At 39.4% G+C, this 26160-nt stretch overlaps 1 protein-coding gene and 55 non-coding genes across 68 annotated transcripts in view; all 56 read left to right on the plus strand.

Moving 5' to 3' along the window:
* The window catches only part of calcoco2 (calcium binding and coiled-coil domain 2), a 48064-nt gene that overhangs the window by 15584 nt on the left and 6320 nt on the right, over positions 1-26160 (plus strand). The window lies entirely within an intron of this gene.
* trnaw-cca (transfer RNA tryptophan (anticodon CCA)) lies at positions 2655-2726 on the plus strand. Its single transcript has one exon. It is a non-coding gene; the product is annotated as a tRNA-Trp (tRNA).
* Positions 3345-3416, plus strand: trnaw-cca (transfer RNA tryptophan (anticodon CCA)). Its single transcript has one exon. It is a non-coding gene; the product is annotated as a tRNA-Trp (tRNA).
* Positions 3690-3761, plus strand: trnaw-cca (transfer RNA tryptophan (anticodon CCA)). The gene has a single exon. It is a non-coding gene; the product is annotated as a tRNA-Trp (tRNA).
* On the plus strand, positions 4035-4106 carry trnaw-cca (transfer RNA tryptophan (anticodon CCA)). The gene has a single exon. It is a non-coding gene; the product is annotated as a tRNA-Trp (tRNA).
* Positions 4380-4451, plus strand: trnaw-cca (transfer RNA tryptophan (anticodon CCA)). The gene has a single exon. It is a non-coding gene; the product is annotated as a tRNA-Trp (tRNA).
* On the plus strand, positions 4725-4796 carry trnaw-cca (transfer RNA tryptophan (anticodon CCA)). The gene has a single exon. It is a non-coding gene; the product is annotated as a tRNA-Trp (tRNA).
* On the plus strand, positions 5070-5141 carry trnaw-cca (transfer RNA tryptophan (anticodon CCA)). The gene has a single exon. It is a non-coding gene; the product is annotated as a tRNA-Trp (tRNA).
* trnaw-cca (transfer RNA tryptophan (anticodon CCA)) lies at positions 5760-5831 on the plus strand. Its single transcript has one exon. It is a non-coding gene; the product is annotated as a tRNA-Trp (tRNA).
* Positions 6450-6521, plus strand: trnaw-cca (transfer RNA tryptophan (anticodon CCA)). Its single transcript has one exon. It is a non-coding gene; the product is annotated as a tRNA-Trp (tRNA).
* Positions 6795-6866, plus strand: trnaw-cca (transfer RNA tryptophan (anticodon CCA)). The gene has a single exon. It is a non-coding gene; the product is annotated as a tRNA-Trp (tRNA).
* Positions 7140-7211, plus strand: trnaw-cca (transfer RNA tryptophan (anticodon CCA)). Its single transcript has one exon. It is a non-coding gene; the product is annotated as a tRNA-Trp (tRNA).
* On the plus strand, positions 7483-7554 carry trnaw-cca (transfer RNA tryptophan (anticodon CCA)). Its single transcript has one exon. It is a non-coding gene; the product is annotated as a tRNA-Trp (tRNA).
* On the plus strand, positions 7828-7899 carry trnaw-cca (transfer RNA tryptophan (anticodon CCA)). The gene has a single exon. It is a non-coding gene; the product is annotated as a tRNA-Trp (tRNA).
* On the plus strand, positions 8173-8244 carry trnaw-cca (transfer RNA tryptophan (anticodon CCA)). Its single transcript has one exon. It is a non-coding gene; the product is annotated as a tRNA-Trp (tRNA).
* Positions 8518-8589, plus strand: trnaw-cca (transfer RNA tryptophan (anticodon CCA)). Its single transcript has one exon. It is a non-coding gene; the product is annotated as a tRNA-Trp (tRNA).
* On the plus strand, positions 8863-8934 carry trnaw-cca (transfer RNA tryptophan (anticodon CCA)). Its single transcript has one exon. It is a non-coding gene; the product is annotated as a tRNA-Trp (tRNA).
* Positions 9206-9277, plus strand: trnaw-cca (transfer RNA tryptophan (anticodon CCA)). Its single transcript has one exon. It is a non-coding gene; the product is annotated as a tRNA-Trp (tRNA).
* On the plus strand, positions 9551-9622 carry trnaw-cca (transfer RNA tryptophan (anticodon CCA)). Its single transcript has one exon. It is a non-coding gene; the product is annotated as a tRNA-Trp (tRNA).
* trnaw-cca (transfer RNA tryptophan (anticodon CCA)) lies at positions 10586-10657 on the plus strand. Its single transcript has one exon. It is a non-coding gene; the product is annotated as a tRNA-Trp (tRNA).
* Positions 10931-11002, plus strand: trnaw-cca (transfer RNA tryptophan (anticodon CCA)). Its single transcript has one exon. It is a non-coding gene; the product is annotated as a tRNA-Trp (tRNA).
* On the plus strand, positions 11276-11347 carry trnaw-cca (transfer RNA tryptophan (anticodon CCA)). The gene has a single exon. It is a non-coding gene; the product is annotated as a tRNA-Trp (tRNA).
* On the plus strand, positions 11966-12037 carry trnaw-cca (transfer RNA tryptophan (anticodon CCA)). The gene has a single exon. It is a non-coding gene; the product is annotated as a tRNA-Trp (tRNA).
* On the plus strand, positions 12311-12382 carry trnaw-cca (transfer RNA tryptophan (anticodon CCA)). Its single transcript has one exon. It is a non-coding gene; the product is annotated as a tRNA-Trp (tRNA).
* Positions 12656-12727, plus strand: trnaw-cca (transfer RNA tryptophan (anticodon CCA)). The gene has a single exon. It is a non-coding gene; the product is annotated as a tRNA-Trp (tRNA).
* Positions 12999-13070, plus strand: trnaw-cca (transfer RNA tryptophan (anticodon CCA)). Its single transcript has one exon. It is a non-coding gene; the product is annotated as a tRNA-Trp (tRNA).
* On the plus strand, positions 13344-13415 carry trnaw-cca (transfer RNA tryptophan (anticodon CCA)). Its single transcript has one exon. It is a non-coding gene; the product is annotated as a tRNA-Trp (tRNA).
* On the plus strand, positions 13689-13760 carry trnaw-cca (transfer RNA tryptophan (anticodon CCA)). Its single transcript has one exon. It is a non-coding gene; the product is annotated as a tRNA-Trp (tRNA).
* Positions 14034-14105, plus strand: trnaw-cca (transfer RNA tryptophan (anticodon CCA)). The gene has a single exon. It is a non-coding gene; the product is annotated as a tRNA-Trp (tRNA).
* Positions 14379-14450, plus strand: trnaw-cca (transfer RNA tryptophan (anticodon CCA)). Its single transcript has one exon. It is a non-coding gene; the product is annotated as a tRNA-Trp (tRNA).
* Positions 14724-14795, plus strand: trnaw-cca (transfer RNA tryptophan (anticodon CCA)). The gene has a single exon. It is a non-coding gene; the product is annotated as a tRNA-Trp (tRNA).
* On the plus strand, positions 15067-15138 carry trnaw-cca (transfer RNA tryptophan (anticodon CCA)). Its single transcript has one exon. It is a non-coding gene; the product is annotated as a tRNA-Trp (tRNA).
* On the plus strand, positions 15412-15483 carry trnaw-cca (transfer RNA tryptophan (anticodon CCA)). Its single transcript has one exon. It is a non-coding gene; the product is annotated as a tRNA-Trp (tRNA).
* On the plus strand, positions 16792-16863 carry trnaw-cca (transfer RNA tryptophan (anticodon CCA)). The gene has a single exon. It is a non-coding gene; the product is annotated as a tRNA-Trp (tRNA).
* Positions 17137-17208, plus strand: trnaw-cca (transfer RNA tryptophan (anticodon CCA)). The gene has a single exon. It is a non-coding gene; the product is annotated as a tRNA-Trp (tRNA).
* On the plus strand, positions 17482-17553 carry trnaw-cca (transfer RNA tryptophan (anticodon CCA)). The gene has a single exon. It is a non-coding gene; the product is annotated as a tRNA-Trp (tRNA).
* trnaw-cca (transfer RNA tryptophan (anticodon CCA)) lies at positions 18172-18243 on the plus strand. The gene has a single exon. It is a non-coding gene; the product is annotated as a tRNA-Trp (tRNA).
* Positions 18517-18588, plus strand: trnaw-cca (transfer RNA tryptophan (anticodon CCA)). Its single transcript has one exon. It is a non-coding gene; the product is annotated as a tRNA-Trp (tRNA).
* Positions 18862-18933, plus strand: trnaw-cca (transfer RNA tryptophan (anticodon CCA)). Its single transcript has one exon. It is a non-coding gene; the product is annotated as a tRNA-Trp (tRNA).
* On the plus strand, positions 19006-19077 carry trnaw-cca (transfer RNA tryptophan (anticodon CCA)). The gene has a single exon. It is a non-coding gene; the product is annotated as a tRNA-Trp (tRNA).
* trnaw-cca (transfer RNA tryptophan (anticodon CCA)) lies at positions 19351-19422 on the plus strand. The gene has a single exon. It is a non-coding gene; the product is annotated as a tRNA-Trp (tRNA).
* Positions 19696-19767, plus strand: trnaw-cca (transfer RNA tryptophan (anticodon CCA)). The gene has a single exon. It is a non-coding gene; the product is annotated as a tRNA-Trp (tRNA).
* trnaw-cca (transfer RNA tryptophan (anticodon CCA)) lies at positions 20386-20457 on the plus strand. Its single transcript has one exon. It is a non-coding gene; the product is annotated as a tRNA-Trp (tRNA).
* On the plus strand, positions 20731-20802 carry trnaw-cca (transfer RNA tryptophan (anticodon CCA)). The gene has a single exon. It is a non-coding gene; the product is annotated as a tRNA-Trp (tRNA).
* trnaw-cca (transfer RNA tryptophan (anticodon CCA)) lies at positions 21076-21147 on the plus strand. The gene has a single exon. It is a non-coding gene; the product is annotated as a tRNA-Trp (tRNA).
* On the plus strand, positions 21419-21490 carry trnaw-cca (transfer RNA tryptophan (anticodon CCA)). Its single transcript has one exon. It is a non-coding gene; the product is annotated as a tRNA-Trp (tRNA).
* trnaw-cca (transfer RNA tryptophan (anticodon CCA)) lies at positions 21764-21835 on the plus strand. The gene has a single exon. It is a non-coding gene; the product is annotated as a tRNA-Trp (tRNA).
* Positions 22109-22180, plus strand: trnaw-cca (transfer RNA tryptophan (anticodon CCA)). Its single transcript has one exon. It is a non-coding gene; the product is annotated as a tRNA-Trp (tRNA).
* trnaw-cca (transfer RNA tryptophan (anticodon CCA)) lies at positions 22454-22525 on the plus strand. Its single transcript has one exon. It is a non-coding gene; the product is annotated as a tRNA-Trp (tRNA).
* On the plus strand, positions 22799-22870 carry trnaw-cca (transfer RNA tryptophan (anticodon CCA)). Its single transcript has one exon. It is a non-coding gene; the product is annotated as a tRNA-Trp (tRNA).
* On the plus strand, positions 23144-23215 carry trnaw-cca (transfer RNA tryptophan (anticodon CCA)). The gene has a single exon. It is a non-coding gene; the product is annotated as a tRNA-Trp (tRNA).
* trnaw-cca (transfer RNA tryptophan (anticodon CCA)) lies at positions 23487-23558 on the plus strand. The gene has a single exon. It is a non-coding gene; the product is annotated as a tRNA-Trp (tRNA).
* On the plus strand, positions 23832-23903 carry trnaw-cca (transfer RNA tryptophan (anticodon CCA)). The gene has a single exon. It is a non-coding gene; the product is annotated as a tRNA-Trp (tRNA).
* Positions 25212-25283, plus strand: trnaw-cca (transfer RNA tryptophan (anticodon CCA)). Its single transcript has one exon. It is a non-coding gene; the product is annotated as a tRNA-Trp (tRNA).
* Positions 25557-25628, plus strand: trnaw-cca (transfer RNA tryptophan (anticodon CCA)). Its single transcript has one exon. It is a non-coding gene; the product is annotated as a tRNA-Trp (tRNA).
* On the plus strand, positions 25902-25973 carry trnaw-cca (transfer RNA tryptophan (anticodon CCA)). The gene has a single exon. It is a non-coding gene; the product is annotated as a tRNA-Trp (tRNA).

The following is a 26160-nucleotide window of genomic DNA, read 5'->3' on the forward strand; positions in this document are numbered from 1 at the left end:
ATGGTACAGATGATGTGGATGGTGCGTTTGACATATTTTTGGAAATATTCACCAACAAGTACAACAAAAATTGCCCAATGAGACAAATTAATATTAAGAATAAATCTGTAAATCATCCATGGATAACTAAGGGTTTACATAATGCTTGTAAGAAAAAAAACTACTTATATAGAAAATTTATTAAACTAAGAACTAAGGAAGCCGAAACCCGGTATAAAACGTATAAAAACAAATTGACAGGAATATTAAGAGCAAGCAAGAAATTATACTATACCAATTTATTACATCATAACAAAAGTAATATCAAAGGTATTTGGGATATATTAAATAGTATAATAAAAGGAAAGAATGTAAGCAATGCATATCCAAACTATTTTATTGATAAGAACAGTGAAAATTATAATTTAAATCAAGTTGTGGAGAATTTCAATAGTTATTTTGTAAATGTTGGACCAGAGCTTGCTGCAAATATCCCAGAGTGCAGTGGTAAACAATTTGAGTCACTAATAAAAATGAACTCCAAGACCATGTTTTTATCTGGGGTTACGGAATCAGAAATCTTAGACGTGGTTAACAACTGTAAAAACAAAACGTCTATGGATTGTTTTGACATCGATATGGTACTAAGTAAGCAAATTATAAACAGCATTGTGAAACCATTGACCTACATCTGTAATCTATCATTTCTAACAGGCACATTTCCAAATCAAATGAAAATAGCAAAAGTTATACCAATATACAAAAATGGGAACAAGCACATTTTTACAAACTATAGACCGGTATCTCTGCTTCCTCAGTTCTCTAAAATATTAGAGAGACTTTACAATAATAGACTGGAACAATTTGTAGATAAACATAAATTGATTAATGAAAGTCAATATGGTTTTAGAGCAAACAGATCAGCAACAATGGCAATTATTGATGCAGTAGAATAAATCACCCACAGTATAGAAAAGAAGAGATACGCAGTCGGGGTATTTATTGACTTAAAAAAAGCATTTGATACCATTAATCATAATATACTATTAAAAAAACTGGAAAGATATGGCATCAGGGGAGTGGCTTTGAAATGGATTCAAAGTTATTTGACGGGGAGGAAGCAATATGTAAAAATGGGAGAGTTTTCATCTGAATATTTGGACATCTGTTGTGGAGTACCACAGGGTTCTATCCTGGGACCAAAGCTATTTAATTTATATATTAACGATATTTTTAATGTTTCAAAACTATTGAAAATAGTAGTATTTGCAGATGACACTAACATTTTCTATTCAAATGATAACTATATGGATTTGGTAACCTCTATTAATCGTGAACTAATTAACCTAAAAGTATGGATGGATATAAATAAATTATCTTTAAATTTAAATAAAACCAAAGTAATATTCTTTGGTAATCGTAAGGCAAATCAAAATTTAGAAGTAAAAATGGATGGTGTCACAATAGACATTGTATCAGAAATTAAGTTTTTAGGGGTCATAATAGACAATAAACTAAGTTGGAAAACACACATCAGACACATACAAACAAAGGTATCTAAAAGCATTTCAATAATTAATAAAACCAAAGTTCTTTTACATTATAAAGCATTGTATTTATTATATTGTTCTCTCGTTCTGCCATATTTAACATATGGTGCAGAAGTCTGGGGGAATAATTACAAAAGTTCACTACAGCCCCTTTTTATCCTTCAAAAACGTGCAATAAGAACCATACACAGGGTAGGATATCGGGATCATACCAATATTTTATTCATGCAGTCCAATTTATTGAAACTGGATGATTTAATAAAATTTTTCACTTCACAACTGTTATTTAAAGTCAACAAAAACATAGTGCCAGAAAACATACAAAGATTATTCACTCGGAAAGAGGGAAATTATAACTTGAGGGGCTGTGGTGAATTCAAAATCCCAAAGGTGAGAACCACCAGGAGAAGTATGTGTGTGTCTGTGTGTGGAGTCAGACTTTGGAATAATTTGCAAAATGAAATCAAACAATGTCCAAATATCCATGTGTTCAAATTTAAATACAAAAAAGCATTACTGGCGAAATACAGAGATGAAGAAAATGGGATATGAGGGAGACTGGAAATACTGCACTTCAAACCATGGCTAACTTGTTGTTATTGTGCTATTATCACATCAGAACTGTTATAAATATTGTGTCATTTTTATTGATATTATCACTGGTGCCGCAGTGACATTATGCGCATTATGACGTTGAGGGATGGGTATTGCGAAGATTAGTGTATAAAATATGTGATTATTGTAACTTATAATTATTGATATCTGACCTATGTAATAAGTATATCCATGAGATTTTGTTGTATTGTACACAAGAGGGAGCTATCTATAAAATGTATTTAATAGGGAAGATAAAGGGGTAGGAAAAATAAGCATCTGCTTCTGACTACCCCTTTTCGAACATTTTGTGGGACATTATTTCGTTGTTGACTCATTGTTTTTGTCCTGTTTTTATTTTTATGTTCGAAATAAAATTTTCATTTATGCCTGATCTAATAATCCTATGGTAGTAGCGCAAGTGGGTGCTCTTCATTAACCTACATTTCAAATATAGCTTTCCATCCAAAACCTTGCCTGGCACACTCATTCTTTTGAACTTGTTTAGTGAGGTATATAACTTTTATACCAGACCTTGTGGCGCAATGGTAGCGCGTCTGACTCCAGATCAGAAGGTTGTGTGTTCAACTCACATCAAGGTCAAGATTTTCTTTTTAGGCTCGTTGTCCTGATGATAATCCTGCTCATTCCGAGAACTGAAAATGTAGTTTCCACATGAGTTTCAAGCATTATCCTTTACAAGGGCTCTGGTAAACGTATTGCTTCTTATTTATGCCTGATCTCATGATCCTATGGTTGTAGCACAAGTGGGTGCTCTTCATTCACCTACATTTCAAATATCGCTTTCCATCCAAGACCTTGCTTGGCCAACTCATTCTTCTGAATTTGTTTAGTGAGGTATAACATTTTGTTCAAGACCTTGTGGCGTAATGGTAGCGCGTCTGACTCCAGATCAGAAGGTTGAGTGTTCAACTCACATCAAGATCAAGATTTTCTTTTTAGGCTCGTTGTCCTGATGATAATCCTGCTCATTCCGAGAACTGAAAATGTAGTTTCCACATGAGTTTCAAGCCATATCCTTTACAAGGGCTCTGGTAAACGTATTGTTTCTTATTTATGCCCTATTTCATGATCCTTTGGTAGTATCACAAGTAAGTGCTCTTCATTCACCTACATTTCAAATATAGCTTACCATCGAGGACCTTGCATGGCTAACTCATTCTTTTGAATTTGTTGATTAAGGAGTGCATTGCAGTTCAAGACCTTGTAGCGCAATGGTAGCGCGTCTGACTCCAGATCAGAAGGTTATGTGTTCAACTCACATCAAGGTCAAGATCTTCTTTTTAGGCTCATTGTCCTGATGATAATCCTGCTCATTCCGAGAACTGAAAATGTAGTTTCCACATGAGTTTCAAGCCATATCCTTTACAAGGGCTCTGGTAAACGTATTGTTTCTTATTTATGCCCTATCTCATGATCCTATGGTAGTATCGCAAGTAAGTGCTCTTCATTCACCTACATTTCAAATATAGCTTTCCATCCAGGACCTTGCATGGCTAACTCATTCTTTTTAATTTGTTGATTAAGGTGTGCATTGCAGTTCAAGACCTTGTAGCTCAATGGTAGCGCGTCTGACTCCAGCTCGGATGGTTGTGTGTTCAACTCACATCAAGGTCAAGATATTCTTTTTAGGCTCGTTGGCCTGATGATAATCCTGCTCATTCAGAGAACTGAAAATGTTGTTTCCACATGAATTTCAAGTATTATCCTTAACAAGGGCTCTGGTAAACGTATTGCTTCTTATTTATGCCTGATCTAATGATCCTATGGTAGTAGCGCAAGTAAGTGCTCTTCATTCACCTACATTTCAAATATCGCTTTCCATCCAGGACCTTGCTTGGCCAACTCATTCTTCTGAACTTGTTTAGTGATGTATACAATCTTACTCAAGACTCTGTGGCGCAATGGTAGCGCGTCTGACTCCAGATCAGAAGGTTATGTGTTCAACTCACATCAAGGTCAAGATTTTCTTTTTAGGCTCGTTGTCCTGATGATAATCCTGCTCATTCCGAGAACTGAAAATGTAGTTTCCACATGAGTTTCAAGCATTATCCTTTACAAGGGCTCTGGTAAACGTATTGCTTCTTATTTATGCCTGATCTCATGATCCTATGGTTGTAGCACAAGTGGGTGCTCTTCATTCACCTACATTTCAAATATCGCTTTCCATCCAGGACCTTGCTTGGCCAACTCATTCTTCTGAACTTGATTAGTGATGTATACAATCTTACTCAAGACTCTGTGGCGCAATGGTAGCGTGTCTGACTCCAGATCAGAAGATTATGTGTTCAACTCACATCAAGGTCAAGATTTTCTTTTTAGGCTCGTTGTTCTGATGATCATCCTGCTCATTCCGATAACTGAAAATGTAGTTTCCACATGAATTTCAAGTATTATCATTAACAAGGGCTCTGGTAAACGTATTGCTTCTTATTTATGCCTGATCTAATGATCCTATGGTAGTAGCGCAAGTAAGTGCTCTTCATTCACCTACATTTCAATTATAGCTTTCCATCTAGGACCTTGCATGCCTAACTCATTCTATTGAATTTGTTGATTAAGGTGTGCAATACTGTTCAAGACCTTGTAGCGCAATGGTAGCGCGTCTGACTCCAGATCAGAAGGTTATGTGTTCAACTCACATCAAGGTCAAGATTTTCTTTTTAGGCTCGTTGTCCTGATGATAATCCTGCTCATTCCGAGAACTGAAAATGTAGTTTCCACATGAGTTTCAAGCATTATCCTTTACAAGGGCTCTGGTAAACGTATTGCTTCTTATTTATGCCTGATCTAATGATCCTGTGGTAGTAGCGCAAGTAAGTGCTCTTCATTCACCTACATTTCAATTATAGCTTTCCATCTAGGACCTTGCATGCCTAACTCATTCTATTGAATTTGTTGATTAAGGTGTGCATTACTGTTCAAGACCTTGTAGCGCAATGGTAGCGCGTCTGACTCCAGATCAGAAGGTTATGTGTTCAACTCACATCAAGGTCAAGATTTTCTTTTTAGGCTCGTTGTCCTGATGATAATCCTGCTCATTCCGAGAACTGAAAATGTAGTTTCCACATGAGTTTCAAGCATTATCCTTTACAAGGGCTCTGGTAAACGTATTGCTTCTTATTTATGCCTGATCTCATGATCCTATGGTTGTAGCACAAGTGGGTGCTCTTCATTCACCTACATTTCAAATATCGCTTTCCATCCAGGACCTTGCTTGGCCAACTCATTCTTCTGAACTTGTTTAGTGATGTATACAACCTTACTCAAGACACTGTGGCGCAATGGTAGCGTGTCTGACTCCAGATCTGAAGGTTAAGTGTTCAACTCACATCAAGGTCAAGATTTTCTTTTTAGGCTCGTTGTCCTGATGATAATCCTGCTCATTCCGATAACTGAAAATGTAGTTTCCACATGAATTTCAAGTATTATCCTCAACAAGGGCTCTGGTAAACGTATTGCTTCTTATTTATGCCTGATCTAATGATCCTATGGTAGTAGCGCAAGTAAGTGCTCTTCATTCACCTACATTTCAATTATAGCTTTCCATCTAGGACCTTGCATGCCTAACTCATTCTATTGAATTTGTTGATTAAGGTGTGCATTACTGTTCAAGACCTTGTAGCGCAATGGTAGCGCGTCTGACTCCAGATCAGAAGGTTGTGTGTTCAACTCACATCAAGGTCAAGATTTTCTTTTTAGGCTCGTTGTCCTGATGATAATCCTGCTCATTCCGAGAACTGAAAATGTAGTTTCCACATGAGTTTCAAGCCATATCCTTTACAAGGGCTCTGGTAAACGTATTGTTTCTTATTTATGCCCTATCTCATGATCCTATGGTAGTATCGCAAGTAAGTGCTCTTCATTCACCTACATTTCAAATATAGCTTTCCATCCAGGACCTTGCATGGCTAACTCATTCTTTTGAATTTGTTGATTAAGGTGTGCATTGCAGTTCAAGCCCTTGTAGCTCAATGGTAGCGTGTCTGATTCCAGCTCGGATGGTTGTGTGTTCAACTCACATCCAGGTCAAGATATTCTTTTTAGGCTCGTTGGCCTGATGATAATCCTGCTCATTCCGAGAACTGAAAATGTTGTTTCCACATGAATTTCAAGTATTATCCTTAACAAGGGCTCTGGTAAACGTATTGCTTCTTATTTATGCCTGATCTAATGATCCTATGGTAGTAGCGCAAGTAAGTGCTCTTCATTCACCTACATTTCAAATATAGCTTTCCATCCAGGACCTTGCATGGCCAACTCATTCTTTTGAATTTGTTGATTAAGGTGTGCATTGCAGTTCAAGACCTTGTAGCGCAATGGCAGCGCATCTGACTCCAGTTCAGAAGGTTATGTGTTTAACTCACATCAAGGTCAAGATTTTCTTTTTAGGCTCGTTGTCCTGATGATAATCCTGCTCATTCCGAGAACTGAAAATGTAGTTTCCACATGAGTTTCAAGCATTATCCTTTACAAGGCCTCTGGTAAACGTATTGCTTCTTATTTATGCCTGATCTCATGATCCTATGGTTGTAGCACAAGTGGGTGCTCTTCATTCACCTACATTTCAAATATCGCTTTCCATCCAGGACCTTGCTTGGCCAACTCATTCTTCTGAACTTGTTTAGTGATGTATACAATCTTACTCAAGACTCTGTGGCGCAATGGTAGCGTGTCTGACTCCAGATCAGAAGGTTATGTGTTCAACTCACATCAAGGTCAAGATTTTCTTTTTAGGCTCGTTGTTCTGATGATAATCCTGCTCATTCCGATAACTGAAAATGTAGTTTCCACATGAATTTCAAGTATTATCATTAACAAGGGCTCTGGTAAACGTATTGCTTCTTATTTATGCCTGATCTAATGATCCTATGGTAGTAGCGCAAGTAAGTGCTCTTCATTCACCTACATTTCAATTATAGCTTTCCATCTAGGACCTTGCATGCCTAACTCATTCTATTGAATTTGTTGATTAAGGTGTGCATTACTGTTCAAGACCTTGTAGCGCAATGGTAGCGCGTCTGACTCCAGATCAGAAGGTTATGTGTTCAACTCACATCAAGGTCAAGATTTTCTTTTTAGGCTCGTTGTCCTGATGATAATCCTGCTCATTCCGAGAACAGAAAATGTAGTTTCCACGAGTTTCAAGCATTATCCTTTACAAGGGCTCTGGTAAACGTATTGCTTCTTATTTATGCCTGATCTCATGATCCTATGCTTGTAGCACAAGTGGGTGCTCTTCTTTCACCTACATTTCAAATATCGCTTTCCATCCAGGACCTTGCTTGGCCAACTCATTCTTCTGAACTTGTTTAGTGATGTATACAATCTTACTCAAGACCCTGTGGCGCAATGGTAGCACGTCTGACTCCAGATCAGAAGGTTATGTGTTCAACTCACATCAAGGTCAAGATTTTCTTTTTAGGCTCGTTGTCCTGATGATAATCCTGCTCATTCCGAGAACTGAAAATGTAGTTTCCACATGAGTTTCAAGCATTATCCTTTACAAGGGCTCTGGTAAACGTATTGCTTCTTATTTATGCCTGATCTCATGATCCTATGGTTGTAGCACAAGTGGGTGCTCTTCATTCACCTACATTTCAAATATCGCTTTCCATCCAGGACCTTGCTTGGCCAACTCATTCTTCTGAACTTGTTTAGTGATGTATACAATCTTACTCAAGACCCTGTGGCGCAGTGGTAGCGTGTCTGACTCCAGATCAGAAGGTTATGTGTTTAACTCACATCAAGGTCAAGATTTTCTTTTTAGGCTCGTTGTCCTGATGATAATCCTGCTCATTCCGATAACTGAAAATGTAGTTTCCACATGAATTTCAAGTATTATCCTTAACAAGGGCTCTGGTAAACGTATTGCTTCTTATTTATGCCTGATCTAATGATCCTATGGTAGTAGCGCAAGTAAGTGCTCTTCATTCACCTACATTTCAATTATAGCTTTCCATCTAGGACCTTGCATGCCTAACTCATTCTATTGAATTTGTTGATTAAGGTGTGCATTACTGTTCAAGACCTTGTAGCGCAATGCTAGCGCGTCTGACTCCAGATCAGAGGGTTATGTGTTCAACTCACATCAAGGTCAAGATTTTCTTTTTAGGCTCGTTGTCCTGATGATAATCCTGCTCATTCAGAGAACTGAAAATGTTGTTTCCACATGAATTTCAAGTATTATCCTTAACAAGGGCTCTGGTAAACGTATTGCTTCTTATTTATGCCTGATCTAATGATCCTATGGTAGTAGCGCAAGTAAGTGCTCTTCATTCACCTACATTTCAAATATAGCTTTCCATCCAGGACCTTGCATGGCCAACTCATTCTTTTGAATTTGTTGATTAAGGTGTGCATTGCAGTTCAAGACCTTGTAGCGCAATGGCAGCGCATCTGACTCCAGTTCGGAAGGTTATGTGTTTAACTCACATCAAGGTCAAGATTTTCTTTTTAGGCTCGTTGTCCTGATGATAATCCTGCTCATTCCGAGAACTGAAAATGTAGTTTCCACATGAGTTTCAAGCATTATCCTTTACAAGGGCTCTGGTAAACGTATTGCTTCTTATTTATGCCTGATCTAATGATCCTATGGTAGTAGCGCAAGTAAGTGCTCTTCATTCACCTACATTTCAATTATAGCTTTCCATCTAGGACCTTGCATGCCTAACTCATTCTATTGAATTTGTTGATTAAGGTGTGCAATACTGTTCAAGACCTTGTAGCGCAATGGTAGCGCGTCTGACTCCAGATCAGAAGGTTATGTGTTCAACTCACATCAAGGGTAAGATTTTCTTTTTAGGCTCGTTGTCCTGATGATAATCCTGCTCATTCCGAGAACAGAAAATGTAGTTTCCACGAGTTTCAAGCATTATCCTTTACAAGGGCTCTGGTAAACGTATTGCTTCTTATTTATGCCTGATCTCATGATCCTATGCTTGTAGCACAAGTGGGTGCTCTTCATTCACCTACATTTCAAATATCGCTTTCCATCCAGGACCTTGCTTGGCCAACTCATTCTTCTGAACTTGTTTAGTGATGTATACAATCTTACTCAAGACCCTGTGGCGCAATGGTAGCGCGTCTGACTCCAGATCAGAAGGTTATGTGTTCAACTCACATCAAGGTCAAGATTTTCTTTTTAGGCTCGTTGTCCTGATGATAATCCTGCTCATTCCGAGAACTGAAAATGTAGTTTCCACATGAGTTTCAAGCATTATCCTTTACAAGGGCTCTGGTAAACGTATTGCTTCTTATTTATGCCTGATCTAATGATCCTATGGTAGTAGCGCAAGTAAGTGCTCTTCATTCACCTACATTTCAATTATAGCTTTCCATCTAGGACCTTGCATGCCTAACTCATTCTATTGAATTTGTTGATTAAGGTGTGCATTACTGTTCAAGACCTTGTAGCGCAATGGTAGCGCGTCTGACTCCAGATCAGAAGGTTATGTGTTCAACTCACATCAAGGTCAAGATTTTCTTTTTAGGTTCGTTGTCCTGATGATAATCCTGCTCATTCCGAGAACTGAAAATGTAGTTTCCACATGAGTTTCAAGCATTATCCTTTACAAGGGCTCTGGTAAACGTATTGCTTCTTATTTATGCCTGATCTCATGATCCTATGGTTGTAGCACAAGTGGGTGCTCTTCATTCACCTACATTTCAAATATCGCTTTCCATCCAAGACCTTGCTTGGCCAACTCATTCTTCTGAATTTGTTTAGTGAGGTATAACATCTTGTTCAAGACCTTGTGGCGTAATGGTAGCGCGTCTGACTCCAGATCAGAAGGTTGAGTGTTCAACTCACATCAAGATCAAGATTTTCATTTTAGGCTCGTTGTCCTGATGATTATCCTGCTCATTCCGAGAACTGAAAATGTAGTTTCCACATGAGTTTCAAGCCATATCCTTTACAAGGGCTCTGGTAAACGTATTGTTTCTTATTTATGCCCTATTTCATGATCCTTTGGTAGTATCACAAGTAAGTGCTCTTCATTCACCTACATTTCAAATATAGCTTACCATCGAGGACCTTGCATGGCTAACTCATTCTTTTGAATTTGTTGATTAAGGAGTGCATTGCAGTTCAAGACCTTGTAGCGCAATGGTAGCGCGTCTCACTCGTGATCAGAAGGTTAAGTGTGCAACTCACATCAAGGTCAAGATCTTCTTTTTAGGCTCGTTGGCCTAATGATAATCCTGCTCATTCAGAGAACTGAAAATGTTGTTTCCACATGAATTTCAAGTATTATCCTTAACAAGGGCTCTGGTAAACGTATTGCTTCTTATTTATGCCTGATCTAATGATCCTATGGTAGTAGCGCAAGTAAGTGCTCTTCATTCACCTACATTTCAAATATAGCTTTCCATCCAGGACCTTGCATGGCCAACTCATTCTTTTGAATTTGTTGATTAAGGTGTGCATTGCAGTTCAAGACCTTGTGGCGCAATGGCAGCGCATCTGACTCCAGTTCAGAAGGTTATGTGTTCAACTCACATCAAGGTCAAGATTTTCTTTTTAGGCTCGTTGTCCTGATGATAATCCTGCTCATTCCGAGAACTGAAAATGTAGTTTCCACATGAGTTTCAAGCATTATCCTTTACAAGGGCTCTGGTAAACGTATTGCTTCTTATTTATGCCTGATCTCATGATCCTATGGTTGTAGCACAAGTGGGTGCTCTTCATTCACCTACATTTCAAATATCGCTTTCCATCCAGGACCTTGCTTGGCCAACTCATTCTTCTGAACTTGTTTAGTGATGTATACAATCTTACTCAAGACCCTGTGGCGCAATGGTAGCGCGTCTGACTCCAGATCAGAAGGTTATGTGTTCAACTCACATCAAGGTCAAGATTTTCTTTTTAGGCTCGTTGTCCTGATGATAATCCTGCTCATTCCGAGAACTGAAAATGTAGTTTCCACATGAGTTTCAAGCATTATCCTTTACAAGGGCTCTGGTAAACGTATTGCTTCTTATTTATGCCTGATCTAATGATCCTATGGTAGTAGCGCAAGTAAGTGCTCTTCATTCACCTACATTTCAATTATAGCTTTCCATCTAGGACCTTGCATGCCTAACTCATTCTATTGAATTTGTTGATTAAGGTGTGCATTACTGTTCAAGACCTTGTAGCGCAATGGTAGCGCGTCTGACTCCAGATCAGAAGGTTGTGTGTTCAACTCACATCAAGGTCAAGATTTTCTTTTTAGGCTCGTTGTCCTGATGATAATCCTGCTCATTCCGAGAACTGAAAATGTAGTTTCCACATGAGTTTCAAGCCATATCCTTTACAAGGGCTCTGGTAAACGTATTGTTTCTTATTTATGCCCTATCTCATGATCCTATGGTAGTATCGCAAGTAAGTGCTCTTCATTCACCTACATTTCAAATATAGCTTTCCATCCAGGACCTTGCATGGCTAACTCATTCTTTTGAATTTGTTGATTAAGGTGTGCATTGCAGTTCAAGCCCTTGTAGCTCAATGGTAGCGCGTCTGATTCCAGCTCGGATGGTTGTGTGTTCAACTCACATCCAGGTCAAGATATTCTTTTTAGGCTCGTTGGCCTGATGATAATCCTGCTCATTCCGAGAACTGAAAATGTTGTTTCCACATGAATTTCAAGTATTATCCTTAACAAGGGCTCTGGTAAACGTATTGCTTCTTATTTATGCCTGATCTAATGATCCTATGGTAGTAGCGCAAGTAAGTGCTCTTCATTCACCTACATTTCAAATATAGCTTTCCATCCAGGACCTTGCATGGCCAACTCATTCTTTTGAATTTGTTGATTAAGGTGTGCATTGCAGTTCAAGACCTTGTAGCGCAATGGCAGCGCATCTGACTCCAGTTCAGAAGGTTATGTGTTTAACTCACATCAAGGTCAAGATTTTCTTTTTAGGCTCGTTGTCCTGATGATAATCCTGCTCATTCCGAGAACTGAAAATGTAGTTTCCACATGAGTTTCAAGCATTATCCTTTACAAGGGCTCTGGTAAACGTATTGCTTCTTATTTATGCCTGATCTCATGATCCTATGGTTGTAGCACAAGTGGGTGCTCTTCATTCACCTACATTTCAAATATCGCTTTCCATCCAGGACCTTGCTTGGCCAACTCATTCTTCTGAACTTGTTTAGTGATGTATACAATCTTACTCAAGACTCTGTGGCGCAATGGTAGCGTGTCTGACTCCAGATCAGAAGGTTATGTGTTCAACTCACATCAAGGTCAAGATTTTCTTTTTAGGTTCGTTGTTCTGATGATAATCCTGCTCATTCCGATAACTGAAAATGTAGTTTCCACATGAATTTCAAGTATTATCATTAACAAGGGCTCTGGTAAACGTATTGCTTCTTATTTATGCCTGATCTAATGATCCTATGGTAGTAGCGCAAGTAAGTGCTCTTCATTCACCTACATTTCAATTATAGCTTTCCATCTAGGACCTTGCATGCCTAACTCATTCTATTGAATTTGTTGATTAAGGTGTGCATTACTGTTCAAGACCTTGTAGCGCAATGGTAGCGCGTCTGACTCCAGATCAGAAGGTTATGTGTTCAACTCACATCAAGGTCAAGATTTTCTTTTTAGGCTCGTTGTCCTGATGATAATCCTGCTCATTCCGAGAACAGAAAATGTAGTTTCCACGAGTTTCAAGCATTATCCTTTACAAGGGCTCTGGTAAACGTATTGCTTCTTATTTATGCCTGATCTCATGATCCTATGCTTGTAGCACAAGTGGGTGCTCTTCTTTCACCTACATTTCAAATATCGCTTTCCATCCAGGACCTTGCTTGGCCAACTCATTCTTCTGAACTTGTTTAGTGATGTATACATTCTTACTCAAGACCCTGTGGCGCAATGGTAGCGCGTCTGACTCCAGATCAGAAGGTTATGTGTTCAACTCACATCAAGGTCAAGATTTTCTTTTTAGGCTCGTTGTCCTGATGATAATCCTGCTCATTCCGAGAACTGAAAATGTAGTTTCCACATGAGTTTCAAGCATTATCCTTTACAAGGGCTCTGGTAAACGTATTGCTTCTTATTTATGCCTGATCTCATGATCCTATGGTTGTAGCACAAGTGGGTGCTCTTCATTCACCTACATTTCAAATATTGCTTTCCATCCAGGACCTTGCTTGGCCAACTCATTCTTCTGAACTTGTTTAGTGATGTATACAATCTTACTCAAGACCCTGTGGCGCAGTGGTAGCGTGTCTGACTCCAGATCAGAAGGTTATGTGTTTAACTCACATCAAGGTCAAGATTTTCTTTTTAGGCTCGTTGTCCTGATGATAATCCTGCTCATTCCGATAACTGAAAATGTAGTTTCCACATGAATTTCAAGTATTATCCTTAACAAGGGCTCTGGTAAACGTATTGCTTCTTATTTATGCCTGATCTAATGATCCTATGGTAGTAGCGCAAGTAAGTGCTCTTCATTCACCTACATTTCAATTATAGCTTTCCATCTAGGACCTTGCATGCCTAACTCATTCTATTGAATTTGTTGATTAAGGTGTGCATTACTGTTCAAGACCTTGTAGCGCAATGCTAGCGCGTCTGACTCCAGATCAGAGGGTTATGTGTTCAACTCACATCAAGGTCAAGATTTTCTTTTTAGGCTCGTTGTCCTGATGATAATCCTGCTCATTCAGAGAACTGAAAATGTTGTTTCCACATGAATTTCAAGTATTATCCTTAACAAGGGCTCTGGTAAACGTATTGCTTCTTATTTATGCCTGATCTAATGATCCTATGGTAGTAGCGCAAGTAAGTGCTCTTCATTCACCTACATTTCAAATATAGCTTTCCATCCAGGACCTTGCATGGCCAACTCATTCTTTTGAATTTGTTGATTAAGGTGTGCATTGCAGTTCAAGACCTTGTAGCGCAATGGCAGCGCATCTGACTCCAGTTCAGAAGGTTATGTGTTTAACTCACATCAAGGTCAAGATTTTCTTTTTAGGCTCGTTGTCCTGATGATAATCCTGCTCATTCCGAGAACTGAAAATGTAGTTTCCACATGAGTTTCAAGCATTATCCTTTACAAGGGCTCTGGTAAACGTATTGCTTCTTATTTATGCCTGATCTCATGATCCTATGGTTGTAGCACAAGTGGGTGCTCTTCATTCACCTACATTTCAAATATCGCTTTCCATCCAGGACCTTGCATGGCCAACTCATTTTTCTGAACTTGATTAGTGATGTATACAATCTTACTCAAGACTCTGTGGCGCAATGGTAGCGTGTCTGACTCCAGATCAGAAGATTATGTGTTCAACTCACATCAAGGTCAAGATTTTCTTTTTAGGCTCGTTGTTCTGATGATAATCCTGCTCATTCCGATAACTGAAAATGTAGTTTCCACATGAATTTCAAGTATTATCATTAACAAAGGCTCTGGTAAACGTATTGCTTCTTATTTATGCCTGATCTAATGATCCTATGGTAGTAGCGCAAGTAAGTGCTCTTCATTCACCTACATTTCAATTATAGCTTTCCATCTAGGACCTTGCATGCCTAACTCATTCTATTGAATTTGTTGATTAAGGTGTGCAATACTGTTCAAGACCTTGTAGCGCAATGGTAGCGCGTCTGACTCCAGATCAGAAGGTTATGTGTTCAACTCACATCAAGGGTAAGATTTTCTTTTTAGGCTCGTTGTCCTGATGATAATCCTGCTCATTCCGAGAACAGAAAATGTAGTTTCCACGAGTTTCAAGCATTATCCTTTACAAGGGCTCTGGTAAACGTATTGCTTCTTATTTATGCCTGATCTCATGATCCTATGCTTGTAGCACAAGTGGGTGCTCTTCATTCACCTACATTTCAAATATCGCTTTCCATCCAGGACCTTGCTTGGCCAACTCATTCTTCTGAACTTGTTTAGTGATGTATACAATCTTACTCAAGACCCTGTGGCGCAATGGTAGCGCATCTGACGCCAGATCAGAAGGTTATGTGTTCAACTCACATCAAGGTCAAGATTTTCTTTTTAGGCTCGTTGTCCTGATGATAATCCTGCTCATTCCGAGAACTGAAAATGTAGTTTCCACATGAGTTTCAAGCATTATCCTTTACAAGGGCTCTGGTAAACGTATTGCTTCTTATTTATGCCTGATCTAATGATCCTATGGTAGTAGCGCAAGTAAGTGCTCTTCATTCACCTACATTTCAATTATAGCTTTCCATCTAGGACCTTGCATGCCTAACTCATTCTATTGAATTTGTTGATTAAGGTGTGCATTACTGTTCAAGACCTTGTAGCGCAATGGTAGCGCGTCTGACTCCAGATCAGAAGGTTATGTGTTCAACTCACATCAAGGTCAAGATTTTCTTTTTAGGTTCGTTGTCCTGATGATAATCCTGCTCATTCCGAGAACTGAAAATGTAGTTTCCACATGAGTTTCAAGCATTATCCTTTACAAGGGCTCTGGTAAACGTATTGCTTCTTATTTATGCCTGATCTCATGATCCTATGGTTGTAGCACAAGTGGGTGCTCTTCATTCACCTACATTTCAAATATCGCTTTCCATCCAAGACCTTGCTTGGCCAACTCATTCTTCTGAATTTGTTTAGTGAGGTATAACATCTTGTTCAAGACCTTGTGGCGTAATGGTAGCGCGTCTGACTCCAGATCAGAAGGTTGAGTGTTCAACTCACATCAAGATCAAGATTTTCTTTTTAGGCTCGTTGTCCTGATGATAATCCTGCTCTTTCCGAGAACTGAAAATGTAGTTCCCACATGAGTTTCAAGCATTATCCTTTACAAGGGCTCTGGTAAACGTATTGCTTCTTATTTATGCCTGATCTCATGATCCTATGGTTGTAGCACAAGTGGGTGCTCTTCATTCACCTACATTTCAAATATCGCTTTCCATCCAAGACCTTGCTTGGCCAACTCATTCTTCTGAATTTGTTTAGTGAGGTATAACATCTTGTTCAAGACCTTGTGGCGTAATGGTAGCGCGTCTGACTCCAGATCAGAAGGTTGAGTGTTCAACTCACATCAAGATCAAGATTTTCATTTTAGGCTCGTTGTCCTGATGATAATCCTGCTCATTCCGAGAACTGAAAATGTAGTTTCCACATGAGTTTCAAGCCATATCCTTTACAAGGGCTCTGGTAAACGTATTGTTTCTTATTTATGCCCTATTTCATGATCCTTTGGTAGTATCACAAGTAAGTGCTCTTCATTCACCTACATTTCAAATATAGCTTACCATCGAGGACCTTGCATGGCTAACTCATTCTTTTGAATTTGTTGATTAAGGAGTGCATTGCAGTTCAAGACCTTGTAGCGCAATGGTAGCGCGTCTCACTCGTGATCAGAAGGTTAAGTGTGCAACTCACATCAAGGTCAAGATCTTCTTTTTAGGCTCGTTGGCCTAATGATAATCCTGCTCATTCAGAGAACTGAAAATGTTGTTTCCACATGAATTTCAAGTATTATCCTTAACAAGGGCTCTGGTAAACGTATTGCTTCTTATTTATGCCTGATCTAATGATCCTATGGTAGTAGCGCAAGTAAGTGCTCTTCATTCACCTACATTTCAAATATAGCTTTCCATCCAGGACCTTGCATGGCCAACTCATTCTTTTGAATTTGTTGATTAAGGTGTGCATTGCAGTTCAAGACCTTGTGGCGCAATGGCAGCGCATCTGACTCCAGATCAGAAGGTTATGTGTTCAACTCACATCAAGGTCAAGATTTTCTTTTTAGGCTCGTTGTCCTGATGATAATCCTGCTCATTCCGAGAACTGAAAATGTAGTTTCCACATGAGTTTCAAGCATTATCCTTTACAAGGGCTCTGGTAAACGTATTGCTTCTTATTTATGCCTGATCTCATGATCCTATGGTTGTAGCACAAGTGGGTGCTCTTCATTCACCTACATTTCAAATATCGCTTTCCATCCAGGACCTTGCTTGGCCAACTCATTCTTCTGAACTTGTTTAGTGATGTATATAATCTTACTCAAGACCCTGTGGCGCAATGGTAGCGCGTCTGACTCCAGATCAGAAGGTTATGTGTTCAACTCACATCAAGGTCAAGATTTTCTTTTTAGGCTCGTTGTCCTGATGATAATCCTGCTCATTCCGAGAACTGAAAATGTAGTTTCCACATGAGTTTCAAGCATTATCCTTTACAAGGGCTCTGGTAAACGTATTGCTTCTTATTTATGCCTGATCTAATGATCCTATGGTAGTAGCGCAAGTAAGTGCTCTTCATTCACCTACATTTCAATTATAGCTTTCCATCTAGGACCTTGCATGCCTAACTCATTCTATTGAATTTGTTGATTAAGGTGTGCATTGCTGTTCAAGACCTTGTAGCGCAATGGTAGCGTGTCTGACTCCAGATCAGAAGGTTATGTGTTCAACTCACATCAAGGTCAAGATTTTCTTTTTAGAATCATTGTCCTGATGATAATCCTGCTCATTCCGAGAACTGAAAATGTAGTTTCCACATGAGTTTCAAGCCATATCCTTTACAAGGGCTCTGGTAAACGTATTGTTTCTTATTTATGCCCTATCTCATGATCCTATGGTAGTATCGCAAGTAAGTGCTCTTCATTCACCTACATTTCGAATATAGCTTTCCATCCAGGACCTTGCATGGCTAACTCATTCTTTTGAATTTGTTGATTAAGGTGTGCATTGCAGTTCAAGACCTTGTAGCTCAATGGTAGCGCGTCTGATTCCAGCTTGGATGGTTGTGTGTTCAACTCACATCAAGGTCAAGATATTCTTTTTAGGCTCGTTGGCCTGATGATAATCCTGCTCATTCCGAGAACTGAAAATGTTGTTTCCACATGAATTTCAAGTATTATCATTAACAAGGGCTCTGGTAAACGTATTGCTTCTTATTTATGCCTGATCTAATGATCCTATGGTAGTAGCGCAAGTAAGTGCTCTTCATTCACCTACATTTCAATTATAGCTTTTCATCTAGGACCTTGCATGCCTAACTCATTCTATTGAATTTGTTGATTAAGGTGTGCGTTACTGTTCAAGACCTTGTAGCGCAATGGTAGCGCGTCTGACTCCAGATCAGAAGGTTATGTGTTCAACTCACATCAAGGTCAAGATTTTCTTTTTAGGCTCGTTGTCCTGATGATAATCCTGCTCATTCCGAGAACTGAAAATGTAGTTTCCACATGAGTTTCAAGCATTATCCTTTACAAGGGCTCTGGTAAACGTATTGCTTCTTATTTATGCCTGATCTCATGATCCTATGGTTGTAGCACAAGTGGGTGCTCTTCATTCACCTACATTTCAAATATCGCTTTCCATCCAGGACCTTGCTTGGCCAACTCATTCTTCTGAACTTGTTTAGTGATGTATACAATCTTACTCAAGACCCTGTGGCGCAATGGTAGCGTGTCTGACTCCAGATCAGAAGGTTATGTGTTCAACTCACATCAAGGTCAAGATTTTCTTTTTAGGCTCGTTGTCCTGATGATAATCCTGCTCATTCCGAGAACTGAAAATGTAGTTTCCACATGAATTTCAAGTATTATCCTTAACAAGGGCTCTGGTAAACGTATTGCTTCTTATTTATGCCTGATCTAATGATCCTATGGTAGTAGCGCAAGTAAGTGCTCTTCATTCACCTACATTTCAATTATAGCTTTCCATCTAGGACCTTGCATGCCTAACTCATTCTATTGAATTTGTTGATTAAGGTGTGCATTACTGTTCAAGACCTTGTAGCGCAATGGTAGCGCGTCTGACTCCAGATCAGAAGGTTATGTGATCAACTCACATCAAGGTCAAGATCATCTAGGACCTTGCATGCCTAACTCATTCTATTGAATTTGTTGATTAAGGTGTGCATTACTGTTCAAGACCTTGTAGCGCAATGGTAGCGCGTCTGACTCCAGATCAGAAGGTTATGTGTTCAACTCACATCAAGGTCAAGATTTTCTTTTTAGGCTCGTTGTCCTGATGATAATCCTGCTCATTCCGAGAACTGAAAATGTAGTTTCCACATGAGTTTCAAGCATTATCCTTTACAAGGGCTCTGGTAAACGTATTGCTTCTTATTTATGCCTGATCTCATGATCCTATGGTTGTAGCACAAGTGGGTGCTCTTCATTCACCTACATTTCAAATATCGCTTTCCATCCAGGACCTTGCTTGGCCAACTCATTCTTCTGAACTTGTTTAGTGATGTATACAATCTTACTCAAGACCCTGTGGCGCAATGGTAGCGCGTCTGACTCCAGATCAGAAGGTTATGTGTTCAACTCACATCAAGGTCAAGATTTTCTTTTTAGGCTCGTTGTCCTGATGATAATCCTGCTCATTCCGAGAACTGAAAATGTAGTTTCCACATGAGTTTCAAGCATTATCCTTTACAAGGGCTCTGGTAAACGTATTGCTTCTTATTTATGCCTGATCTAATGATCCTATGGTAGTAGCGCAAGTAAGTGCTCTTCATTCACCTACATTTCAATTATAGCTTTCCATCTAGGACCTTGCATGCCTAACTCATTCTATTGAATTTGTTGATTAAGGTGTGCATTACTGTTCAAGACCTTGTAGCGCAATGGTAGCGCGTCTGACTCCAGATCAGAAGGTTGTGTGTTCAACTCACATCAAGGTCAAGATTTTCTTTTTAGGCTCGTTGTCCTGATGATAATCCTGCTCATTCCGAGAACTGAAAATGTAGTTTCCACATGAGTTTCAAGCCATATCCTTTACAAGGGCTCTGGTAAACGTATTGTTTCTTATTTATGCCCTATCTCATGATCCTATGGTAGTATCGCAAGTAAGTGCTCTTCATTCACCTACATTTCAAATATAGCTTTCCATCCAGGACCTTGCATGGCTAACTCATTCTTTTGAATTTGTTGATTAAGGTGTGCATTGCAGTTCAAGCCCTTGTAGCTCAATGGTAGCGCGTCTGATTCCAGCTCGGATGGTTGTGTGTTCAACTCACATCCAGGTCAAGATATTCTTTTTAGGCTCGTTGGCCTGATGATAATCCTGCTCATTCCGAGAACTGAAAATGTTGTTTCCACATGAATTTCAAGTATTATCCTTAACAAGGGCTCTGGTAAACGTATTGCTTCTTATTTATGCCTGATCTAATGATCCTATGGTAGTAGCGCAAGTAAGTGCTCTTCATTCACCTACATTTCAAATATAGCTTTCCATCCAGGACCTTGCATGGCTAACTCATTCTTTTGAATTTGTTGATTAAGGTGTGCATTGCAGTTCAAGACCTTGTAGCGCAATGGCAGCGCATCTGACTCCAGTTCAGAAGGTTATGTGTTTAACTCACATCAAGGTCAAGATTTTCTTTTTAGGCTCGTTGTCCTGATGATAATCCTGCTCATTCCGAGAACTGAAAATGTAGTTTCCACATGAGTTTCAAGCATTATCCTTTACAAGGGCTCTGGTAAACGTATTGCTTCTTATTTATGCCTGATCTCATGATCCTATGGTTGTAGCACAAGTGGGTGCTCTTCATTCACCTACATTTCAAATATCGCTTTCCATCCAGGACCTTGCTTGGCCAACTCATTCTTCTGAACTTGTTTAGTGATGTATACAATCTTACTCAAGACTCTGTGGCGCAATGGTAGCGTGTCTGACTCCAGATCAGAAGGTTATGTGTTCAACTCACATCAAGGTCAAGATTTTCTTTTTAGGCTCGTTGTTCTGATGATAATCCTGCTCATTCCGATAACTGAAAATGTAGTTTCCACATGAATTTCAAGTATTATCATTAACAAGGGCTCTGGTAAACGTATTGCTTCTTATTTATGCCTGATCTAATGATCCTATGGTAGTAGCGCAAGTAAGTGCTCTTCATTCACCTACATTTCAATTATAGCTTTCCATCTAGGACCTTGCATGCCTAACTCATTCTATTGAATTTGTTGATTAAGGTGTGCATTACTGTTCAAGACCTTGTAGCGCAATGGTAGCGCGTCTGACTCCAGATCAGAAGGTTATGTGTTCAACTCACATCAAGGTCAAGATTTTCTTTTTAGGCTCGTTGTCCTGATGATAATCCTGCTCATTCCGAGAACAGAAAATGTAGTTTCCACGAGTTTCAAGCATTATCCTTTACAAGGGCTCTGGTAAACGTATTGCTTCTTATTTATGCCTGATCTCATGATCCTATGCTTGTAGCACAAGTGGGTGCTCTTCTTTCACCTACATTTCAAATATCGCTTTCCATCCAGGACCTTGCTTGGCCAACTCATTCTTCTGAACTTGTTTAGTGATGTATACAATCTTACTCAAGACCCTGTGGCGCAATGGTAGCGCGTCTGACTCCAGATCAGAAGGTTATGTGTTCAACTCACATCAAGGTCAAGATTTTCTTTTTAGGCTCGTTGTCCTGATGATAATCCAGCTCATTCCGAGAACTGAAAATGTAGTTTCCACATGAGTTTCAAGCATTATCCTTTACAAGGGCTCTGGTAAACGTATTGCTTCTTATTTATGCCTGATCTCATGATCCTATGGTTGTAGCACAAGTGGGTGCTCTTCATTCACCTACATTTCAAATATCGCTTTCCATCCAGGACCTTGCTTGGCCAACTCATTCTTCTGAACTTGTTTAGTGATGTATACAATCTTACTCAAGACCCTGTGGCGCAGTGGTAGCGTGTCTGACTCCAGATCAGAAGGTTATGTGTTTAACTCACATCAAGGTCAAGATTTTCTTTTTAGGCTCGTTGTCCTGATGATAATCCTGCTCATTCCGATAACTGAAAATGTAGTTTCCACATGAATTTCAAGTATTATCCTTAACAAGGGCTCTGGTAAACGTATTGCTTCTTATTTATGCCTGATCTAATGATCCTATGGTAGTAGCGCAAGTAAGTGCTCTTCATTCACCTACATTTCAATTATAGCTTTCCATCTAGGACCTTGCATGCCTAACTCATTCTATTGAATTTGTTGATTAAGGTGTGCATTACTGTTCAAGACCTTGTAGCGCAATGCTAGCGCGTCTGACTCCAGATCAGAGGGTTATGTGTTCAACTCACATCAAGGTCAAGATTTTCTTTTTAGGCTCGTTGTCCTGATGATAATCCTGCTCATTCAGAGAACTGAAAATGTTGTTTCCACATGAATTTCAAGTATTATCCTTAACAAGGGCTCTGGTAAACGTATTGCTTCTTATTTATGCCTGATCTAATGATCCTATGGTAGTAGCGCAAGTAAGTGCTCTTCATTCACCTACATTTCAAATATAGCTTTCCATCCAGGACCTTGCATGGCCAACTCATTCTTTTGAATTTGTTGATTAAGGTGTGCATTGCAGTTCAAGACCTTGTAGCGCAATGGCAGCGCATCTGACTCCAGTTCAGAAGGTTATGTGTTTAACTCACATCAAGGTCAAGATTTTCTTTTTAGGCTCGTTGTCCTGATGATAATCCTGCTCATTCCGAGAACTGAAAATGTAGTTTCCACATGAGTTTCAAGCATTATCCTTTACAAGGGCTCTGGTAAACGTATTGCTTCTTATTTATGCCTGATCTCATGATCCTATGGTTGTAGCACAAGTGGGTGCTCTTCATTCACCTACATTTCAAATATCGCTTTCCATCCAGGACCTTGCTTGGCCAACTCATTTTTCTGAACTTGATTAGTGATGTATACAATCTTACTCAAGACTCTGTGGCGCAATGGTAGCGTGTCTGACTCCAGATCAGAAGATTATGTGTTCAACTCACATCAAGGTCAAGATTTTCTTTTTAGGCTCGTTGTTCTGATGATAATCCTGCTCATTCCGATAACTGAAAATGTAGTTTCCACATGAATTTCAAGTATTATCATTAACAAGGGCTCTGGTAAACGTATTGCTTCTTATTTATGCCTGATCTAATGATCCTATGGTAGTAGCGCAAGTAAGTGCTCTTCATTCACCTACATTTCAATTATAGCTTTCCATCTAGGACCTTGCATGCCTAACTCATTCTATTGAATTTGTTGATTAAGGTGTGCAATACTGTTCAAGACCTTGTAGCGCAATGGTAGCGCGTCTGACTCCAGATCAGAAGGTTATGTGTTCAACTCACATCAAGGGTAAGATTTTCTTTTTAGGCTCGTTGTCCTGATGATAATCCTGCTCATTCCGAGAACAGAAAATGTAGTTTCCACGAGTTTCAAGCATTATCCTTTACAAGGGCTCTGGTAAACGTATTGCTTCTTATTTATGCCTGATCTCATGATCCTATGCTTGTAGCACAAGTGGGTGCTCTTCATTCACCTACATTTCAAATATCGCTTTCCATCCAGGACCTTGCTTGGCCAACTCATTCTTCTGAACTTGTTTAGTGATGTATACAATCTTACTCAAGACCCTGTGGCGCAATGGTAGCGCGTCTGACTCCAGATCAGAAGGTTATGTGTTCAACTCACATCAAGGTCAAGATTTTCTTTTTAGGCTCGTTGTCCTGATGATAATCCTGCTCATTCCGAGAACTGAAAATGTAGTTTCCACATGAGTTTCAAGCATTATCCTTTACAAGGGCTCTGGTAAACGTATTGCTTCTTATTTATGCCTGATCTAATGATCCTATGGTAGTAGCGCAAGTAAGTGCTCTTCATTCACCTACATTTCAATTATAGCTTTCCATCTAGGACCTTGCATGCCTAACTCATTCTATTGAATTTGTTGATTAAGGTGTGCATTACTGTTCAAGACCTTGTAGCGCAATGGTAGCGCGTCTAACTCCAGATCAGAAGGTTATGTGTTCAACTCACATCAAGGTCAAGATTTTCTTTTTAGGTTCGTTGTCCTGATGATAATCCTGCTCATTCCGAGAACTGAAAATGTAGTTTCCACATGAGTTTCAAGCATTATCCTTTACAAGGGCTCTGGTAAACGTATTGCTTCTTATTTATGCCTGATCTCATGATCCTATGGTTGTAGCACAAGTGGGTGCTCTTCATTCACCTACATTTCAAATATCGCTTTCCATCCAAGACCTTGCTTGGCCAACTCATTCTTCTGAATTTGTTTAGTGAGGTATAACATCTTGTTCAAGACCTTGTGGCGTAATGGTAGCGCGTCTGACTCCAGATCAGAAGGTTGAGTGTTCAACTCACATCAAGATCAAGATTTTCTTTTTAGGCTCGTTGTCCTGATGATAATCCTGCTCTTTCCGAGAACTGAAAATGTAGTTCCCACATGAGTTTCAAGCATTATCCTTTACAAGGGCTCTGGTAAACGTATTGCTTCTTATTTATGCCTGATCTCATGATCCTATGGTTGTAGCACAAGTGGGTGCTCTTCATTCACCTACATTTCAAATATCGCTTTCCATCCAAGACCTTGCTTGGCCAACTCATTCTTCTGAATTTGTTTAGTGAGGTATAACATCTTGTTCAAGACCTTGTGGCGTAATGGTAGCGCGTCTGACTCCAGATCAGAAGGTTGAGTGTTCAACTCACATCAAGATCAAGAATTTCATTTTAGGCTCGTTGTCCTGATGATAATCCTGCTCATTCCGAGAACTGAAAATGTAGTTTCCACATGAGTTTCAAGCCATATCCTTTACAAGGGCTCTGGTAAACGTATTGTTTCTTATTTATGCCCTATTTCATGATCCTTTGGTAGTATCACAAGTAAGTGCTCTTCATTCACCTACATTTCAAATATAGCTTACCATCGAGGACCTTGCATGGCTAACTCATTCTTTTGAATTTGTTGATTAAGGAGTGCATTGCAGTTCAAGACCTTGTAGCGCAATGGTAGCGCGTCTCACTCGTGATCAGAAGGTTAAGTGTGCAACTCACATCAAGGTCAAGATCTTCTTTTTAGGCTCGTTGGCCTAATGATAATCCTGCTCATTCAGAGAACTGAAAATGTTGTTTCCACATGAATTTCAAGTATTATCCTTAACAAGGGCTCTGGTAAACGTATTGCTTCTTATTTATGCCTGATCTAATGATCCTATGGTAGTAGCGCAAGTAAGTGCTCTTCATTCACCTACATTTCAAATATAGCTTTCCATCCAGGACCTTGCATGGCCAACTCATTCTTTTGAATTTGTTGATTAAGGTGTGCATTGCAGTTCAAGACCTTGTGGCGCAATGGCAGCGCATCTGACTCCAGTTCAGAAGGTTATGTGTTCAACTCACATCAAGGTCAAGATTTTCTTTTTAGGCTCGTTGTCCTGATGATAATCCTGCTCATTCCGAGAACTGAAAATGTAGTTTCCACATGAGTTTCAAGCATTATCCTTTACAAGGGCTCTGGTAAACGTATTGCTTCTTATTTATGCCTGATCTCATGATCCTATGGTTGTAGCACAAGTGGGTGCTCTTCATTCACCTACATTTCAAATATCGCTTTCCATCCAGGACCTTGCTTGGCCAACTCATTCTTCTGAACTTGTTTAGTGATGTATACAATCTTACTCAAGACCCTGTGGCGCAATGGTAGCGCGTCTGACTCCAGATCAGAAGGTTATGTGTTCAACTCACATCAAGGTCAAGATTTTCTTTTTAGGCTCGTTGTCCTGATGATAATCCTGCTCATTCCGAGAACTGAAAATGTAGTTTCCACATGAGTTTCAAGCATTATCCTTTACAAGGGCTCTGGTAAACGTATTGCTTCTTATTTATGCCTGATCTAATGATCCTATGGTAGTAGCGCAAGTAAGTGCTCTTCATTCACCTACATTTCAATTATAGCTTTCCATCTAGGACCTTGCATGCCTAACTCATTCTATTGAATTTGTTGATTAAGGTGTGCATTGCTGTTCAAGACCTTGTAGCGCAATGGTAGCGTGTCTGACTCCAGATCAGAAGGTTATGTGTTCAACTCACATCAAGGTCAAGATTTTCTTTTTAGAATCATTGTCCTGATGATAATCCTGCTCATTCCGAGAACTGAAAATGTAGTTTCCACATGAGTTTCAAGCCATATCCTTTACAAGGGCTCTGGTAAACGTATTGTTTCTTATTTATGCCCTATCTCATGATCCTATGGTAGTATCGCAAGTAAGTGCTCTTCATTCACCTAC

This window comes from Urocampus carinirostris, chromosome 19, assembly GCF_059441175.1.
Source record: "Urocampus carinirostris isolate Australia breed hairy pipefish chromosome 19, RoL_Ucar_1.0, whole genome shotgun sequence".
Classification (NCBI taxonomy): domain Eukaryota; kingdom Metazoa; phylum Chordata; class Actinopteri; order Syngnathiformes; family Syngnathidae; genus Urocampus; species Urocampus carinirostris.